Below are 20,728 nucleotides of genomic sequence, written 5' to 3'. Positions count from 1 at the left end.
CAGTTGTTCACTCATTCACTATTGTATTTTTTCACTGTTCATTTGTCACGCATTTATTGTATGTTCATAATAAAGAGAATAAAACAACTAGTTGTCATGTTTATGATGTTTATTATATTAAAAATAGCCTACACTGTCTTCTTTTATTTGTTTAATTTGTTTAAAATAACTATTAACAACAATAAACGAGCGTATGAATGAACATTATGTACACAATACAGTTGAAAATAATTATTGTCAATCAATCAAACTGTATAATTTCGCTTCACAATATCTTCATGTACTTCAATCTGTAAAAAGGTACTCTTACATTTGTAAAAGTCTTTCACCGTCTCATGTTGCAAATAGTTTGTTGCCAAGTGTACATCGATTGTACACTTGAAATCAGAGTGCATTGTCTGTATACAGAGTATAGGAATGTAAGGAAATTATGTTGTTCACTCAGAATTCAGACACCACTAAACCCGATATAGTGCACTATATAGGAAATAGGGAGCTGTTTCGGACACAGCAAATGTGTCAACCGATTCGTTCAAAAAAGCTGATTCATTTTATTTAGGAACGAAACAACTGACTGTCTTTATGAATGAGTCACTGAATCATTCATTCAACCGATTCCTTCAAAATCGCATATTCTCTTGCTTTATTCAAACACAACTGCTGCCATTTTGTGTCTCAGTTATTGAATGAAGTGAAGATGACCTCAGAGGACTTCACTATTAATGTTATTGTCATATTGATGATTGTTTTGTATATTGTAGGCCTAAAATATAATTTTTCTTTAGTTTGAATCAACATTCATGTATACACATTTATTTGTTTATGTATATTAAGTGTATTTATCATTATCATAAGCAGCAAGATAATGTACAGTCAGTCGGTCACATCACAAAATAAAATACATTACATTATCCCTTACATTTACAGTTATTATTATTATTACATATCCATATCTTAGATATCTACTACTGCTCTGTGTTGCTTGCCATAATGAACTCCTTGAGGCTAAAAGTGTGTGTTTAGCACAATGAGCTTTGATGTTGAATTTCTTTCCACATTATGTTGCATTACCATCTAAATTAGAGCACATTAAATTTTCTGTTCTGATCTGTCATGCAGTTATCATGGAATGACATGATAGTTGTTTTCTTGAGAAAACAAGAATAATTGAGCATATTCGCATTCGAAAGCGGAAGCTACATACGCACAGGGTTAGTTCCTGCGTAATTACACAGCCATCTGTCCGTATCCCATTGGCACACTATAGACTTTGTACAGCATCGCTGCCCTGATCTCTGTGTGGTTCAATGGTTCACCCCATTAAGAAGAAACTAGCTCTTCTCAGAGAGACATAATGGCTATAGACTGGAAGAAAGGACTTCTCATTTCCCAGTCTGACTGATGAACTTCATAATGGCGTGAGACCATGCAGATACCAAACTCATTGGTACATGCTGAGATGCCAGTATTATTTCATTTGTGGAAGACTACTGGTATGTCTAAAGCTTTAATGACTACATAAAACCCCACAGAAGTCATTAGGAAACTCCAATACCTTTTGTCAGAGCGAGAGCCTATAAAATATTAAAGTAAAAACAAAACTGGACACAAGAGTGAGAGATTTTCACCATCCCACCATGTTTTTCATCTGATGCGCAGATAATGAAATGATGTTTGTTGCAGTTTAATCCGATGTAGTAATCCTGTCGCTTGCAATCTGCTAGTGCTTCTCAATCCTAGTCCTGGAGGGCCCCAGCTCGGCACATTTTGAACGTGACACACCTAGTTCAGGTCTTGCAGTCTCTACTAATGAGCCACTGATATATATCAGGTGATAAATAAAGTCCCAACTGTGAAGTGCTCAGGTCCAGGATGGAGAACCAGTAATTTACTCACTGCAAATCCGTTCGGATGCTATTTAATACTTACAAACTTAAGCATACTGTCCCATCAATTACATAAAAACAAACATAGTCATTTCAGTCAAATCTGATATAGGGCCTTGTGTCTGTGTGTACAATTATGCATAAAAAGAAAGGAATATGTATAATGGTGTATTGGACATTGCATGTTTGTTTTTGATTGATTTATGGATTTATTTATTTTTATGAAGGCTCTGCTAGATTGCGGGGGCCCACTGATTAAGGGGCCCAATAAGGTCCAATAGAGTATAGCCAACTAAATTGGTCCATCGAAGAGAAGGTCCATAATGTAGCCCCAGGCCCTGTGAATTTTAGTGATGGCTCTGGCTGCAAGCAAAAATAGGCTCTAAAATCTCATCCGTTGTGGGGACCGGTCAATGCTCAAAAGTAAAATGGCTTATAAAACATTTTTTCAATTATGATCTAAAAATGTAGAAATGTTTATGCGAGGGTTTATGAGAAAATATCAACACTGTATAAACACAATAGAAGTCTATGGAAACGTCTCTGTGTGTGTGTGTGTGTGTGTGTGTGTGTGTGTGTGTGTGTGTGTGTGTGTGTGTGTGTGTGTGTGTGTGTGTGTGTGTGTGTGTGTGTGTGTGTGTGTGTGTGTGTGTGAGAGAGAGAGAGAGAGAGCAAACTGGAGGGAGGGAGAGAGAGAGAGAGCAAACTGGAGGGAGGGAGGGAGAGATTCAGTGATCCAGATGAAAGCAGAGATTATTTATTTCTCTGGGGAAGAGAGAAAGAGAGAGGGAGGGAGGGATAGACAGCAGCATTGCTCGCATATAGTCTTGTCAGAACTGCGCCGATCTAATGCGTCTCTCATAAACGAGCCATTAACAGCCGATCAAGGGCTCGCAGTCTTCAAAGTTTGGATTTCCTCATCCATCCCGTGCGTACCCTGTGCCAATCCGAGCAGGTAAAACAACTTTAGATCTTTTGGTATATTGTCTTTGATTTTTGTTTGATGTCTTTCCTCTAAAGCGTTTCCTCTTTATCGAATAGCACCGCAAAACAGGCGGAACATCTGTTGAAACAAACTAGGACATCATGATTTCTTTCATTTCGACCCATGTTCAAGTTTACAGATTGCGATAGAGTTTGCGAGGGAAGCAGTCGTGAAGATGCCGAATAAACATCTACCTGTCGGTGAACGTGTGAGGTCGAGATGCTGTTTCTCTGCGCGCGATTTCCTCAAGTGTTGCGTGTTTTAATTATTCCTGTAGTAGCCTAATTAGAGCCTTGACCGCATTTACACAGAAAGTTGTTTAACACGTGATTTTCAGGATACCCTTTAAAAAAGAAAGAAAGAAGAGTGAGAAGAGAAACAGTTGAGCTTTCCGATTAGCGACGTTGCATCGTTGCGTGAGATTTTCGAAACTGTTTTAAGAGCAGGTGATAGTGCCGAGATAAAAAGCCATCAAAATCAAATCGAGACGGGTTTGAAATAACAAATTAATTATTAATAAGGCACATACTATGACATCACGTTCCCTAATGGGTTTATCAACTTGTTTTTGTGCTTAGTGATCATTACTCATGGCTCTTTTTTGTTCTTGTCGCATTTTTTTCTATTGTCATGTTGTGAGATATTCATCCATTTATTGTACAAGTAGGCTTAACTCGAGAGTGCTTGTTTTAGAGAAATTCAGGGTCAGTAAAGCCTGTGTAGGCTATACAGCTTTGCTATACTAGAGGGCCAAATGAAATGACCTCACAATTATAGTGACATAACATGTTTAACATGTTGAAAACCACGTACATTTTAAGTGGGTTTGAAAAGGCTATTTGAAAGGCTCAAAAGATTATCTATTTTCCTTCTAATAAAGTCAAACCTGTTTTAGGGGTAGTGTAGGTTATAATAGTATAAAACATTTATGTGAAGGTTTCAATAATAGATTCAAAAGTCTGTATGCGTGTGTGTTCTGAATGCATAATAAAATATCCACAAGCACACACTGACATTTTGATGACATTTTTAATTTTTAAAATAAAGTTACTGACTTTTCCAAAACAGGTGCAACTCCAATGGAAATAAAAAAAAAAAAATTTGTTTTGGTTTTGGTTTTGTTACACTAATTCAAATGTATGTTTTTCAAACCATTGTATTTTTGGAATCCCACACATGTAGTGCTCTGTCAATAATATTTATTATTGTTTTCAGTCATTCATAATAACCAGAGGTCTTCGACCTTATTCATGCAAAGGGCAATGGTGTTTACATTGCGAAGGCATTAAAATACTCATTACTGCATTTTATTTTTGGTCGAAGTTGTTTAAATATTGAGGTTTTATCTGATCATCATGTCATGTTTTTTTTTTTTTTTTACAAAACTTAATTTAATTAATCAAACATTGGCAGACCCAGTATGGTGCCATCACTAACATACTCCCTATTTAAAACCTCTGGTCTTATTATTATTATTATTAGCCCATTGAAGACATGCCTGCCCTCTGTGGCACATCAAGTTCTTTATTAATCGGTTCTGTCGATTGCTAGACACACTGAATGAAATCCAATGCTTTGTAGACGGAAAACATTCGACGAATTACATCTGAGATCTTTATTATATTAACATTTCAGCTAAACTTCATAAATGAAATCATGAAAATGAGGGATTTGGCATGTGTTTAACATTTATATGCAGAGCCCATCTATTTGATGGCAATACTTCTGTTCAGTAACATCCTGCATTGCTGTTTGAGGATGCAAATATCACTGTCAAACCTTCTAGAGCTTTCAGCTGCAGGTCGTAGCTGCTGAAACAGAGAACGTTTTACCCCTTCCCCCACTTAAATAGCCTTTGCAGCCAGAGAGGTGTTTGTGAAAGTGACAGACGCACCCACAGGTGAGCTGTGAACTCGACAGAAATTTTGCACATCCTTTTAACACATAGCAGCATGATGCTGGAATTCCTAGCTAACACTCATTTACAGGATTTCACAAATGCTAAGCCTCAGAACAGATCTGTAATAAACGGTTAATGGCCATGACGGACTCCAATTCAGAATGTGCCAAAAAATGGAGGTTGAGTGGAAAAGCAAATGGGCCACAGTGGATTAGCAATAAAAATAAACAAACAAAACAAAAAAAGTTGGTAGTGTGGATGTGGAATTGCATTACAAGAATGAAACAGGGGTCAGCTACGGGGTAGAGTAGTAATTTCTGCCAGGATGTTTTTTGGCCTTTTTATTTCTTTTCTCTTTTTTGAAGTTATATTTAGTCCTTTCTGCCATTATTTGAATAGGATAGTGGATAAGAGAGGATAATAAGATCAGGAAAGGACCCTGAGCCAGGACTCAAACTTGGGTAATGCAGTCAGAGTGCTCCCCGTAAGGATATATGGCTCCGACTACAGTGTAAAAAATATCCTGTTAAATTGACCAAAAAGAAGCTGTGGTTGCCAGGAGTTCACCATAATAAATGTGGTGACAATGTTTCAGTTATTGCGGGATGGCATATTGTACACTCATCGGCCACTTTATTAGGTACACCTTGCTAGTACTGGGTTGGACACTTTTTTGCCTTCAGAACTGCCTTAATTTTTCATTGCATAGATTCAACAAAGTGCTGGAAACATTCCTTAGAGATTTTGGTTCACATTGACATTATAACATCATGTTGTTGCTGCAGATTTGTCAGCTGCACATACATGATGAGAATCTCCCATTCCGCCACTTACCAGAGGCGCTCTATTGGATTGGGATCTGGCGACTGTGGAGGCCATTTGAGTGTAGTGTCTCATTGACATGTTCAAGAAACCAGTTTGAGATGATTTGAGCTTTGTGACATCCCAGCTAACAGGGAACGTTCCCATTACTTTCACTAACATTATGTAAAAGTTAGTAAAAAACTTCCCTGAAATAATGTTTCTGGAATGGTCTTCTTTATACATTAAAAAAACGTTTTCAACGTTTAAAAAACATTCAGAAATAACTTTTTCATAACATTTTCATAACATTTTCAAAATGATTGAATGGAATGTTCCTTTAACGTTCACATTAACCAAGAAAAAAACGCTGTTAATACATTAAGAAAACTGGACGTTTTCAACGTTTAAAAAACATTCAGAAATAAAGTTTTCATAACCTAATGGGAATGTTAGCAAAACATTCTAAGAACATATTTTTGTTAGTTGGGATGGCGCGTTATCCTGCTGAAGTAGCTATCAGGGATGGACATGGTCTGCCAACCCGATCTCACGGGAAATCGTACATATTTTACGAATTGGCCAATTCGTATGAATTCATACGAATGATCTACCCCTGACCCCGCCCCTAAACCTACCCATCACGTGGGTTTAGACAAATCGTACAAAATAGTGAGGTCGTACGAATTAGTACGAATTAGCCAACTTTTTATCATTCGTACGAATTCGTACGAATTGGTCGTGAGATAGCGTTGGGTCTGCAACAATACTCGGGAAGGCTGTGGTGTTTAAATTATGTTCAATTGGTACTAAGGGGCCAAAAGTGTGCCATGAAAATATCCCTACACTATTACAGCACCAGCAGCCTGAACCATTGGTGCAAGGCAGGATGGATCCATGCTTTCATGTTGTTTACATCAAATTCAGTCCCTACCATCTGAATGTTACAGCAGAAATCAAGACTCATCAGACCAGACAACAATTTTTCCAATCTTCTATTGTCCAATTTATATGCGCTTGTGTGAATTGCAGCCTCAGTTTCCTATTCTTAGCTGTCAGGAGTGGCACCCGTTGTGGTCTTCTGCTGTGTAGCCCATCTGCTTCAAGGTTCGAGGTTTTGTGAGAGATTCTTAGATATTCGTGTTAACAAACAGTTGAACAGGTATACCTAATAAAGTGGCCGGTGTGTGTATATTTTACTTAATATTAATATTTATCCTCTGGTTTCACAGACAGGGCTTAGATTAAGCCAGTAGTAGTAGGCCTTAGTTAAATTAGGACATTCAAGTATCTTTTATAAACCTGACTTAGAAAAGATCATAACTGGTGTGCTTCTTGAGACAAAACAATGGCAGTGACATATTTTAAGATATGTCAGTGCAAGTTGCTTTCAGTTAAGACCAAGCCTACTTGGACTGATGAATTAGAATTAATCATAATTGACCTGTATATAAAACATGGCCAATATTCCTATATAGACTGTGCATTTTGTCATACACAAAAATAAAAGATGCAAAACATACATGATGCTGAAATAATGCAACAAACATTAACTAAATAACATAAAATGTCACACAAAATGCCCTAATGTACATACTGATAACAAAAATGAGAAGAAGCAAAACTATATAAAATATGTTCATACGTGATGTTTTGGATCTTCTGGAAACGTCCTTACTGTTTTATTTGACATTAAATGTTATGGCAATCTGTAGTTTTTACTTGCAAAAAGATAAATAAATTTGAAAGTATTTTACAGTAAAAATTAGTGCTGGGCAAATATTAATCGCGATTAATCGCATCCAAAATAAAAGTTTGTGTTTGCATACTGTGTACTGTGTATAATTATTTTGTATATATAAATACACACGAATGTACGTAAATGTATTTATTTAAGAAATATTTGCATGTATATACTGTATATGTATTTATACATAATTTATATTATATATAAATATAAATAATTTATATATAAATTAAAAAAAATCTTAAATATATACATGCATATGTGTGTATTTATATATACAAAATAATTATACACAGTACACACACATATATTATGCAAACACAAACTTTTATTTTGGATGCGATTAATCGCGATTAATCTTTGCCCAGCACTAGTAAAAATATATGTAATGCAATGTAAATAATAAAAAATTGCACATGTATGGTATAGTAACTTACAATAAATCAATTAACAGGTTTTTACTATAGCTATTTTCACAGTTTTTTTTTTTTACAGTGTACCTGCTATAACTTACCTGCTATATCTGTCAATCACTTCGACGTTGTGCAGTGACACTAGTGGTTGCACTTGGGAGCCTCAAACACCTCTAATACTTAAGGAAAGGCCAATGAGAATTGGCGAGTTGAATTTGCATGCCACTCCCCTGGGCATACGGGTATAAAAGGAGATGGCTTGCATCCACTCATTAATTTTTCTTTGGGGCCGAGAAGACGCATCTGTGATTCTCTCTCCATTCAGCTCTGCCTAGAAGCATTGTTGGATTTCTACGACGCATTTCAGCGGTTCTCTCTCCCACATGCATAGATAAGTGCAAAAGAGTTCCCCTGCAGGGTGCTTTAATAAGAAACTAGAAAGAGAAATTTCCAAAAGAAAATATTCTCTAACAAGAGAGTTTCTCTATAAAAGAGAGACTTCTTCTAAAAGAGCAAACACGGACAAAGAGCGTCTTTTTAAAGATGCTTTATCGCGCATGTATTTCTGTATGTGGTCGACACCCATCTCCATCAGTTGGCTGCAGTTTGGGCCATGCCCAGGCTGGAACAGCTTTTGTGGATAGTACATGCACACATATCAAGAGCATGACAATGGGAACTTTGTGGTTGTTTGTCTTGTGACATCCCTGCTTTTCTAAGCAGAAAGTGACCTTGGTTGAGGGTTTGTTTTTGCCTTCTGATGTGGATAACTCACCTGGGCCCCACCAACAGGTGGTTTCACAGACTGAGTCTGATCCTGAGATGGCTGCTGTGCTTGCCCGGGCTACCACAAACATCGGGCTCAAGTGGATTCCTCCTGTCCCGAGCGTTCACGATTAGATTATTGGTTTCTGGGCTTGGAGTGCCGCTCCGCCCCAGTTACTTTACTAGTTACTTTACCAGTTACTTGTGGTGCATGAGGATCATAGTCGTGGAAGGTATCTTTTTACTGCCAGAACACACTTCACAGGTTCTTCCAAAAATGCATTTTAATGTGCGTTCACCATCAAGATTGTTTTGAGGTGATAGACCTGAAAAGACATGTACTCTCATCTCTCGTTTCTCCCTCTGTACAGACTGTCCCTACGGTTGTCCCTTAGGGGACGAGCATATCAGTTCAAGGTCCTCCCCTACAGGCTGTCCCTGTTACCTCACGTCTTCACAAAAGGCATGGAGACTGCCTTTGCCCCCGCTAAGGAAAGTGGGTATTCGCATTCTCAAATATCTCTCAAGATTTATTGTGTGTGCACAGGGACCTGGTGCTTAGACACTCAGCCAGTCGGGGCTTCAGGTCAACTGAGAAAAAGCAAGCTCTCCCTGCTGTAGAACTCTCTCTTTTTCTCTGTGTGAAGTTGGACTCAGTTACTATGATGGCAAGTCTCATTGCAGAACGTGGAAAGTTTAGGCTGAAAAGTCTGAACTTATTCAGACAGAAAACTGCGGTCTCACTGCAACAGTTTCAGAGGCTCCTGGGGCGTATGGCATCCCCATTGACGGTTACTCAATTTGGGTCGATGCATAGGAGTAGGGCTGTCACTAACGATTATTTTGGTAATCAAGTAATTGGTTGATTATTTTAATGATTATTCGAGTAATGCAAAGCAAAGACCTAAGCCTTTAAAATGACTTAAAACACATATATAATTACAATAAAGTGATCATATTTGGTTCAAATAAAGTATCAAAAACAAGTAGTCATATGGTTTAATAGAACAAAACTGTTAAAATACATAATATAAACAGTCATCTGATGTTGTACATTATGCATTGTAACAAATGCCTGCAGAGGGTGCTAATGGCCTGATATTGTTAGACTTTACAGCATATCAAATCCTTGTTTAAAGGCCCCCTAAAATCAAAATGTCCTTTTTTTTAGCTTTTTTTTTGTTGTAAATCTCATTAAATGACTAATTAAACCCAATGTACTATTGAAATTGATTTCTGGACATCGTAATGTTATTTTTTTCCGAACATTGTTATAGTACACATTGTACATATCTTAGCATTGTATAGCAACCTCCTCCCCCCCACACACCTATCCCACCCACTTTTTAAAACAAAATTACACCACTGGTTGGAGATGTGAGTTCGGTTGCTCGAGTTTTATTCAGTTTTCCAACTGTACGTTGGTTAGGACTGAAATGGCTAGAATTTATTCACACCTCTACTATTGAATCGAACATATCATCAGCGCTCGGATTTGCTTCCATGGTGCTGTCAAGTACAGACAACTGACTTGCAGTCTGTGAGGTAAACTAAATGCTATTGGCTATTTGAAAAGGGGGAGGAGCCATTCAATATGTCCCACCTTAGCTCCCTGTTTCAGTGGAAATTACATCAACACATCATACAAAGCAGTGTGTTCCAAGGCACTTCAGTGGGCCTTTAATATTGGCCAAACAACATTTGATTCAAATGTTTACTTAGTCTTTAATATTTGGCCACGTCTTTATGATAGAAATGCTACAGCCATTGTAATTTCATGAACAAGAATATGTGGACATAAAAACATGCAAACTCAGAACAAGGATTTAAACTTTTATTTTGAAAACAGGATGAAGTTTGCATATTTAGAAACATATTGATGTATTCTCGTGTGTTGGTGTAGGTTTATAAATAATTTACCTTACAAATCTGATGAAATGGTGCACACTGCATTCCCAGATGAACGTTATAAGCAACCCAAACTCACAGCATATGCAGAGAAGGAGTCTGAGACACACTCCACACATGTGAATGATAACAGTTCATGTGGAGCAGCATTTACTGTGAACGAAGCCCAGGCCCAGTTCCAGAATCAAATCACTGAGGATGCTTCTGAAATTTCTGAGGGTGATCTAGTAAAGTGCAGATGTAGGCTAAACAACAGCTCCACCACAGCAGTGTACAGTGAGATATTTAAGATTATTTACAAGTCATCACTTGTACCAATAACTGGAATAGAATTTCAAAAATATTTTGCTATGAATATATTTTTCTAGTAATCTATTAGTCTGCATTTATATTGCTTTAATGTATTTTAACGTCATATTTCTGTCCCATGCAGATTGAATCCAGCATTCATATGTAAATGTCACTTGCGAAACTTTGCAGCATGCAATATACCACCGGACCTCTTAGCAGCATGAAAAACAATAGTTTTAATCAATGGATTATATAGACTGTATAGCTTCGAAAGCGAGTCAAGCTCGCTTTACAATCACTTAAACGCTGTCATTTTGTCAGTTCATCGTGATCATCTCACAAAGTTCCGTTATAATCACTGAAGCTGCCAACAATGCACAATAAATCTCTTACCTACATTGTGTCTACACCCTGTTTGTTAATGAGAGATTTCGCGAACCTGCATAACTCAGCACTGAATTAAAACTCTGGCATTTTGAGCGGTAAGTGGATCTGACCAACTTAAACACCTATGATTGGCCATTGCATTCAAGAGATCAATAACTCTGTGATTGGCCACATTGCTCACCACTGCAAAAACATGTTGTACATAGATACATTTGACGTTCTCCAGCTCGCAAACAGAAATATGCACTGGAGCATTTGCCAAATCTGTTTCGCCAATATATTAGTACAGTATCAACTGAGGGTGCTTTTGCTTGCATTTGGGGGTGTTTAGCCCTGACCAGGCCTGACAGAGCCACTCTGAGGTGCTCGTAACCTACACGCATGTAAATAATTAAAGCGCATATATTAAACCCGCAGGGCATATATTTATTTAATTGAATCACATTGAATTCACAAGCAAGGTGAATTGAATTCACAATAGTACTATGATATAGTATGATTCCCTTAGAACAAGTGTCCAGACACGTACAACACAGGCAGGGGTGCTATATGCAACGTGCATGCAGAATCTATATGCAACGTCCAGTGCCTGGACAGGACCTCGACTTCGTTGGCACATCAACTGCCTCGAGTTATTGGTTGTATTGCTGGCCCTGTGGAGGTTTCAGCTGTTGATCCAGGGTAATCCTATGTCAGTCGGGACGAACAACACAGCAGCAATAGCATATAAATCACCAAGGTGGTTAATGCTAACGTTGCATGTCACACCTCGCCTGCCATCTCCTTCTTTGGAGTCAGCAGGGTCTTAAGTCACTGTGGGCCACTCATATCCAAGGCAAACTCAATCGCACAGCGGATTTGCTGTCACGATGGGTGACACTTCAGGGAGAGTGGAGACTCCATTCCCAGGTGGTCCAGCTGATTCAGAGTCGATTTGGAGAAGCACAGTTAGACCTGGTAGCTCCCCAGGAATCCTCCCACTGCCCGCCGTGGTATTCCCTGACTGAGACCCCTCTTGGTACAGACATGCTGGCACAAATCTGCATTTTCTCCAGTAAACCTGTTTGCATGGACATAGTACAAAGTTAGGGGGGACAAAGAACAGGTTATGTTGTTTGCACCGTACTGGCCCACCCGAAGCTCCTGACGACAGACAACCCCAACCCACCTCCACTCCCACCGAAATTTGGGAGGATCTTTCTTCTCAGGGACACGGCACAATTTGGCACCCACACCCAGACCTCTGAAACACTCCACAAGGTGGCTATATGCTTCAAAGTGCCGTCTCTTCGCTGATGGGTAGTTAGATCAGTGCTTCATTCCTGCAGAAGAGGTTGGAGAAGTGGCTGTCCCCTCCACCCTAAAAGTGCATGTGGCTGCTATAGCGACACAACACAATGCAGTGGGCGGTAAGTCCTTAGGAAAACTCATGCTGAATATCAAGGTTCCTCAAGAGGCGCAAAGAGGTTAAGTCCTCCAAGAAATGCAGTGCTGCCTTAGCATCCTGTAGTCAGAGACTGGCTCCATGCTGATGCTAAGCAGTCTTGTGCCTGATCATTGCATGGGTAGGAGATCTTTGTGAAAAACCAGGTGGCTGTGCCTTATTCCCTCCTGGGACCTCTCTGTAGACTTGATGGTCCTGCTTAGAGCCCCAAGTTGAACCTTCTAGAGTCAGTCGAGTTAAGCACCCTCTCATTGTAGATGGCCCCCCTGACTGTGCTCACTTCCATCCACAGGGTTGAGAACCTGCAGGAGTCCTCTGTCAGCGAAACATGCCCAGAGTTTGGCCAGCATACTCTCACGGCTTGGGTACGTGCCCAAGTTTTTTCACTACTCCTTTTAGGGATCAGGTGGTGAACCTGCAAGTGCTTCCTCATGACAAGGCAGACCCAGCCTTATCGTTGCTATGTCCAATATGCATGTGTACTTGGACCGCACAGAGAGCTTAAGACACTCTGAGCAGCTCTTTGTTGGTTTTGGGGGACTGCAGGGAGAGCTGTCTCCAGACAAAAAGAGAGATTAGCCCACTGGATTGTGGATTCCCCCCGGGTCCACTAGGAGTGTTGCTTCCTCCTGGGGACTGACAAACGATGCCTCTCTAAACAGACATCTGTATGGCACCTACACAGATGTCGACACCTAATACCTTGCGAGATGTTACAATATCCAGGTTGAGCCGGTTTCGTCACGAGTATTATCAGGTATGAACAGGTACATTTCGGGCAACTGGCCGGGAGTAATGCTTGCACAGAGTTCCTTTCCCCTAATAATAGCACTTTTTTGGCCCATATGAGTTTCCTGTTCGGCAAACCCTGTACATCTTTCTAACCTTCAGCACCTATCAGTCGCCAAATTCAGCAGTGGAATTCACAACCAAGCCCATTACTCTCATAAGTGGTGTAATTTGTTGAGAGGCTGGAGGTAATAGAACCCAGGATAAGGGCTGGAATGATTCAGAGCTTCATCCAGTAGAAACACATATAATGATGCTGACATTCAGGATATCAGCGGACTCTGGGGTTCTTTTATATGAATTCAATGCACCATTATGTCAGTATAACAGTGAATGGGTGTCTTGTACAGTCTAAGATGTTTCATTTGTTTTGATCAGGTCTAATGTAATTTTAAGCCAAAATCGTCAGTCACTGTAAAAAGATGGAGTGACGTTCATAGGCATCTTGGAAACCTCAGCTGGGAATTTAATCTTGTCTGGTTGCTTGTCTTGACTTGTTTTCATTTCCACCTTTGTGCGAGTCCCCCGATCAGACAGATTTAACCCTTTTGGATGGGAGGATATGCATCTTTAGTGAGACGGCTGTCATTTGGAGCACTTGAAGACTCACCTGAAAAGGGTTTTAACATGAGTAAGTGCTGGCAACCTTGAGCTAGACAGAGTGGAGAACCTCTGCAAGGAACATATGCTAGCGAGTTCACATTTTTCAAATGGCTTGTTATGAGTGTGGAAACATTACATACTATAGTCTCCATAACACTAGTGGAGGGAAATCACAATCAATGAGTCACAAATAAAGCTCTATATGCAATCGGTTATTTATAAACATGTTAATGCCTATTAGCACTGTGACACACAACATTGTTTTCACCTCTTGGATGCTGCCAATTAAGTGGTTACTTAATTTTGGAGACTCATCACAGCAGTTACCCTCAAGATCTGAGATAAATACATTCATCGAAAAAGAATGCATACATGTAATCCACAATATGAGCATTATACAAAGCCTTTCTGTTCAGTTTCTAACCAGTGAGCATTCAATCTGACTCCTGTGGGCCACCTTGATGCTAGACTACATATAGCAAACACTTTCAAGTTAGATTCGTACCTTTTGCCCACACACAACACACCTCCCACAGATGCGTTTTGTAAATGGATGGGTGTATTTCAGTACTCCAGGCGTCTAAGTCTCTTGTCCAACATTCAGCTCATAAGCTCATCGCTTTTTGCAGTTTTAAGCAAATGAAGTAAACACGTTAATCATATCAGCCTACAACAAATGAGCTATTCTCCTTGATGGATTTGTAATCTCTATAAACACCCTCCCATAATGATGAATGGAATAGGATTCATAAGAAGCTTGTGAAACATATTCTCATAGGTTTTATAGCTCATATCTAATCAGCTTTACAATAACTATAAATTTGTGATTGGGACTATTTTATGTGCAGTCTGAATAGATACAAGGTGCTTTAAGAATAAACTTAGACAAGCACACTTGCCACTCTGATCTCATTAGTATTTTTAGGTATTCATACGAAATGGTGACATATGCATTGTTTGGATATATATAATGAAACATAATTATATGGATGTATTGACAGCATCTAAAAGATAAATGTCTTTAGGAATGTAAATTTGTGTCTTTACAAATCCTTTATATTATATGTATTTGTTAATATTATTTAATTATATTTAAATGCATGTGAATATATTTCTATAATGTACTATTATTTAGATACAACAATAATAATAATAACAAATTGTTATACTCAAATAATAAATTCTATAATAAATTACAAACAAATAACAAATAATAAATTGATAATTTGTTACAATATACTATACATTTACAGTATTTACAAATTTTTAAGGAAATAAAATTAAAAATAAATTATTCCGTAATGTAATTTGTTTTAAAAGTTAGACTTGGGTTAAGTGATGGAATCCTTCAAAATGAGTTACACTAAATAAATAAAGGTGTTGAACAAATTCAATATTCTATTAAACTAAAATATTCTACTGTAACATTTTTTGGTCAGTAATTGTTAGTTCATTAAATATTTGTGTTTTAGATGCTGTAAAAAAAAAAAGGAATCCACACCCCAAACAGATTTTAGATGGTAGATGGACTGAAAGGTTTTTATTATTATTATTATTATTGTGCACAGTCACTTTTTTGTTAGTGCACTATGGCATTCTGTTGTGCCTTTATATGAGAATCTTCAGTAAAATACTACTTTTCAATGGATCTTGAACTTTTTTGGTGTACGGATTCCTTTTTTAGTTTTTTCATGTTTTGTAAACTGAATCTATGCACCCAGAAAATACTTTTGATGTACAAATTGGCAGTGGACTTTTGCATATTTTTGGTCAGTTAGATGCTGTCAATATATTAATAATGTAAATATATGTCTGCTAGAACAACGCTTTACATACAAATACCTGTGAATACTAATGTTACATTATAAACACATCCGCACTCATTTACACTCATACACGCATTACCAATTAGCGCGTGTTAATTAATGGACACGAATTATGTATGTTTTAATATTCCTGTTTCTCAAACAGTAGAGCAAGTTGCTAACAATGCCATGGACATGGGTTTAATTAAAGGCATGATAACTGGCCACCAAATATTTTCTGATAAAATATAGAATAAGTGTAAGTTTGGATTAAAGCATGTTTATGTGCATTAAGAGAATAATAATTCAGTTGTTCAGAGAGGCCAAGTAGGAAATATATCTTGATCTTGTTAGAAGATGTTAATTGTTGCTTTTAAGTGCCCCATTACCCCAGCAAATGCCCTCATTCATGCCAGCTGAGGTTCTTTTCCACAGCCGTCAGTGAACCCTCTCTGGGGTCATAAAGAGTTAAGCTTAGAGCTTACAGCACTGCTGAGATGCCATGATCTGCGTCAGCCGCGTGTTGAACACCAATAATTTCCACCCCCTGTTGCACTCCTCACTATCATATTAAAGAAAGATAATATAACATAATTGTTTTTACTAATATGCATATATAGGCAACAAACAAAGGATGAGTTGCTCCCCTTAAGACCACCACAGCCAAGCCATAGAAGTGTCATGATAGCCCCTTTAGCAGAAACTAACACAGGAACAGAGTGGCAATTATATTGTAATTGAGATACACCGACAACGAAGCCATTACGAGGGTCATGTGAGTCTTAACGCTCAAACATTCTCTCTCTCTCCATCAAATTTCTTTAATCATCTATAATTTGAAGAGCGCTTTCCACCAACTCCACCTTGCTTAGGCACCTTTTTCAGCATAATTTTGTTTCCGATTGCATTGAAATAGACAGAGCAGCTTCCACTACACCATTTGCCATAAAACAAAGCAAAAAAAGAGAGAAAAATAATTGTGGATGTTGGGGGTGCAGGGCTTTGTGAGCGAGATATGCATGTTGAGGCGTTCAGCATCACAATGAAGACTCGCGCTTTTGTGATGGGCAATGCTTTCTATTATATTCAAAGTGCGGTAAATAATGCGGGACACGGGAGCAAACATAAATCAGTGATGAGGACCCTTCCCTGTAGCCTCGTTTTGTCCACCATTACTCCCAACTTGAGGGTAAAGAGAGATGGAAAAAGAGAATGGAGAATGAGATGAGGAACAAAAAGAGATGAAGCCTTTGCCATTTAAATCTTTATTCTCATTATGACAGCGGTGCCGGCGCGCTATACATACTCTTCATTTTAATGCTGCCCCACACTGAGCCACTTATCTTCCTCTTTCTGTTTATTTATCTAGGGAGGGGTGAAATAAAAACATTGCAGAACTGGAAATTTAATTGCTGCTGTTGGTGTCATAATATAAATGTCTGATAATTCTATTTATAAGAAAGACAGTGATAAATCACTGCTCTTTTTTTAAACTGATATCATTGAACGGGCAAGGTTTGCTATTCAGCTTTTAGCAAACCACAAAACAGAGCATGTGAAAGAGCACAATTTGGAGCCTTTGTCCATGTTTTAAAAGAAGATTTGTAAGCCTTCAAATTATTAAACAGCAGTAAACTGAATTTGTGTGTATTTCTGCACCTTTGTTGGCACCAAACAGAACTGACATCACCTTAAAAGCAATAGTGAACATTCATACCTTATCAACTGTTGCCAGCAGGCTCTTCAAGCCTGCATTTATTTGATAAAAAATACAGAAAAAAAATAATATTGTGATATATTATTACAATTTAAAATAATTGGTTTTCAATTTATTATACTTTAAATGATCATTTATTTCTGTGATGCAAAGCTGAATTATCAGGATCATTACTCCAGTCTATCACATGATCCTTTAGAAATCATTCTAATATGATGATTCATTATCAAAGTTCGAAACAGTTCTGCTGCTTAATATTTTTTCATAACCTGTGATACTTTTTTAGGATACTTTGATGAATAAAAAGTAAAATAAAAAAAATGTAAAGAAGCAAATGTTTTAAAAATAGAAATCTTTTGTAACAACAATACACACTACTGGTCAGTAATTTGGGGTCAGTAATTTTTTTCTTTCTTTTTTTGAAATAAATCAATACTTTTATTCAGCAAGGATGTGTTAAATTGATAAAAACGTAATAGTAAAAAAGATTTATATTATTAGAAAATATGTTTTTTATTTTGAATAAATGCAGTTCTTTTTAACCTTTTATTCATCAAATATATTAGGCAGCAGAACTTTTTCCAACACTCATAATAAATCAGAATATTAGAATGATTTCTAAAGGATCATGTTATAGACTGGATGTCACATGTGACACTGAAGACTGGAGTAATGATGCTGAAAATTCAGCTTTGCATCACAGAAATAAATGATAATTTAAAGTATAATAAATTGAAAATCAATTATTTTAAAGTGTAATAATATATCACAATATATAAAAAAAATTCTGTATTTTTGATCAAATAAATGCAGGCTTGATGAGCAGAAGAAACTTCTTTCAAAAATATTAAAAATAGTAATGTTTCCAAACTTTTGGCCTGTACTGTATATATATATTGAAGAAGACTGTTTTTAATGTCTATATACTTTTTATAATTTTTTTATTTCAGTTTTAGTTCTAGATATTTTAGTACAGTTAAACTAAATGAAAATGAGAAATTTTGCTTTGGCAACTAGCAGAAATAAAATGTAAAAATTGTAAATTGTAATATTTTGTTTCAAGTAATAAAAAATGTTCTTTATATGGTTTTAGTTAACTATAATAACCCTGTCGTAGAATCATTAAGAACAGTTCTGTTGTTATGATTTGAAATCACCAGCGAATGTGGCTGCACTTTTTATCCATTGATTGTGAGGAGCCGTGTTAGTTGTGCAACTGCATAATTTAACTTTTTTAAAGGAAAAATATCAGATAAAACTTTTTTGCAATCTACTTTTACCATTTTATGAGCACATTTTACGTAAAACCATGCAGAAACCAATGTTTCTGTGTCGGGCTGGTATGTTCTAATAGAGCTTTTTTTTTTAAAGCGGGTTTGTAAAAATGAACCAAACCATATTTTTGGATGTTTTTCTGCATATTAAGCTGAGTTAGGAGAAAGTATTTAAATCAACAAAATTACACACTTTATTTAAATTTCATTGAGTTAATGTTGCAACGTAGCAGATGAAAAATCATATTCCTTTTTCTTCCAGCCGTAAAAATAAATGATTGATGTTTTAATATAGCTGTACAGTCGAACAATGTATTGTTTTAACATTTTCACAATCTGACTCATGTGTTCTGTCCTCCTACAGATTTTCTTCGTATTCTGCCCTTTGGCCTCTTGTCTCCTTGTTTTTGATCACTTTGTTTTCCCTCCTCCTGTCCTCCTTTCTGCTGTCTTTCCCGACCAACTTCTCTCTTCAAAAGCATTTACCCATCCGTGATAGCAAGTCAACCGCTGTAGCATCATACGCACAGTCATGCGCACATGTACGCTCTGTTGTTAATGTATTCTGTTTAAAACCCATTCACCCCTCAACACACTTCTACACTCTGTCCCTCTCTAGGCGTACTTTAAATAAACCTTTGATGTCTAATCTAATGTTCTAGATATGAACGAGGCTGAGACGATCAACTACTACAGTACTGACAGAGAGGAGTGCTATTGCACAACGCATTATTGAAGTATCAAGCGAATACAATGGAAGTAAAGGGAAATGAGCCTGCTATGTCTTTCACTGACCTGATTTTAGATAATCCACCTACTTAAAACTCTGAATCGTCACCCCTTGGTCCTATATTTGGCTGCTTTGTAACGATGTGCCTTAGGTTAGAGTATAGGAGATGACGCTAATAGCTAAACTGTTAGCGCTGTGAGTTTTTGTGTTGGTGTGACAGGCGGCAATGACAGTTTACAGTGAGAGGAAGCAGCCAAACTCTCCAGATGGGCAATTTTCAGTGACTTTGGCCCGCTGATTCACTTTCCTCTGCGGTCGGCACTTCTGACTTCCAGTCAATGTGTTTTTCTTCATTGAGGTAGCACTGTGCTATTTTGCAAATGAGCTGTTGAGGCGAGCATTTCATAATATATCTCTTGAGGGGACAAACATCAGAATCTGTATTAAAACAAATTAATGAGTTAAGTACCCTTTGCGATAGTGTGGGAAATTTTTCAGCCCGACGGTTAATTTCAGTCTGTGGGCACAAAGAGGATAAATGACATTGAGAGTTTTCGCAACATGGCCACCATAATCTTCATTTCAATCATCAGATCTCGCTTCGCAAGGGAGCGGATTTTACTGCTGAATATTTTACACTTGCCTTTCATTTTCCCGCTCTGGTGCTTTCTTGCAGCTTCTCTGGTCTTCGATCTCTGAAGCTGATGCCTTTAGCAGAGGACTTCTCCCTTCATTATACTCTTCTAACATGTGACTTCTCTAAAAACATTCTACTGTAAAGTTTAAATTTGAAGAACTGAAGTTGGCTGCCTTTTATATTTAATGTTACTTTTTTCTGATCAGTGTTTTTATTCATAAATATTTAAAATTAAAATGTTCATTAAAATCTGAGTGCAGTTGAGGAAATTTGCTGCACAAACCGAATTTGTCAGCCTGTTGATTGACATTTGTACTATGAGGGCAGGACACATTAGGACAGGGTAAAAATATAAATTTTCCAGTTAATCACATCTTGCTTTGAACAGACAAAACGTTTATGTACTGCGAAATAATGGGCATAAAACATGGTCTTTCTATTAAGTTGTTTAGAATGGCTGCATGAAATAGTATAAGGGTTGATTGTAATCCGATTAATGAACAAATTACTCTTTTGAGCTGGTTCTTTGTAGTGAATCAATAACATACAATATGAGCTATAGCGGTATTGTAGAATATAGACCCTATTCACAAACAAATGAATATCTAGAGGGCGCAGGCTGATAGGTCCTTTACATGCAATCTGC

At 37.5% G+C, this 20,728-nt stretch overlaps 1 protein-coding gene across 1 annotated transcript in view; it reads left to right on the top strand.

Annotated features, from left to right (window-relative positions):
• Positions 1–2,623: 2,623 nt before the first annotated feature.
• camkvl (CaM kinase-like vesicle-associated, like) overlaps positions 2,624–20,728 on the top strand; it is a 52,189-nt gene continuing 34,084 nt past the window's right edge. The window contains exon 1 of the mRNA XM_082145477.1: positions 2,624–2,841. The gene's annotated coding sequence lies outside the window, so the exon portion shown is untranslated. The remainder of the gene's footprint in view (positions 2,842–20,728) is intronic.

The sequence above is a fragment of the Leuciscus leuciscus genome (genome assembly GCF_965113295.1).
Source record: "Leuciscus leuciscus genome assembly, chromosome: 18".
Classification (NCBI taxonomy): domain Eukaryota; kingdom Metazoa; phylum Chordata; class Actinopteri; order Cypriniformes; family Leuciscidae; genus Leuciscus; species Leuciscus leuciscus.
This window is presented reverse-complemented; position numbering and strand designations above follow the sequence as displayed.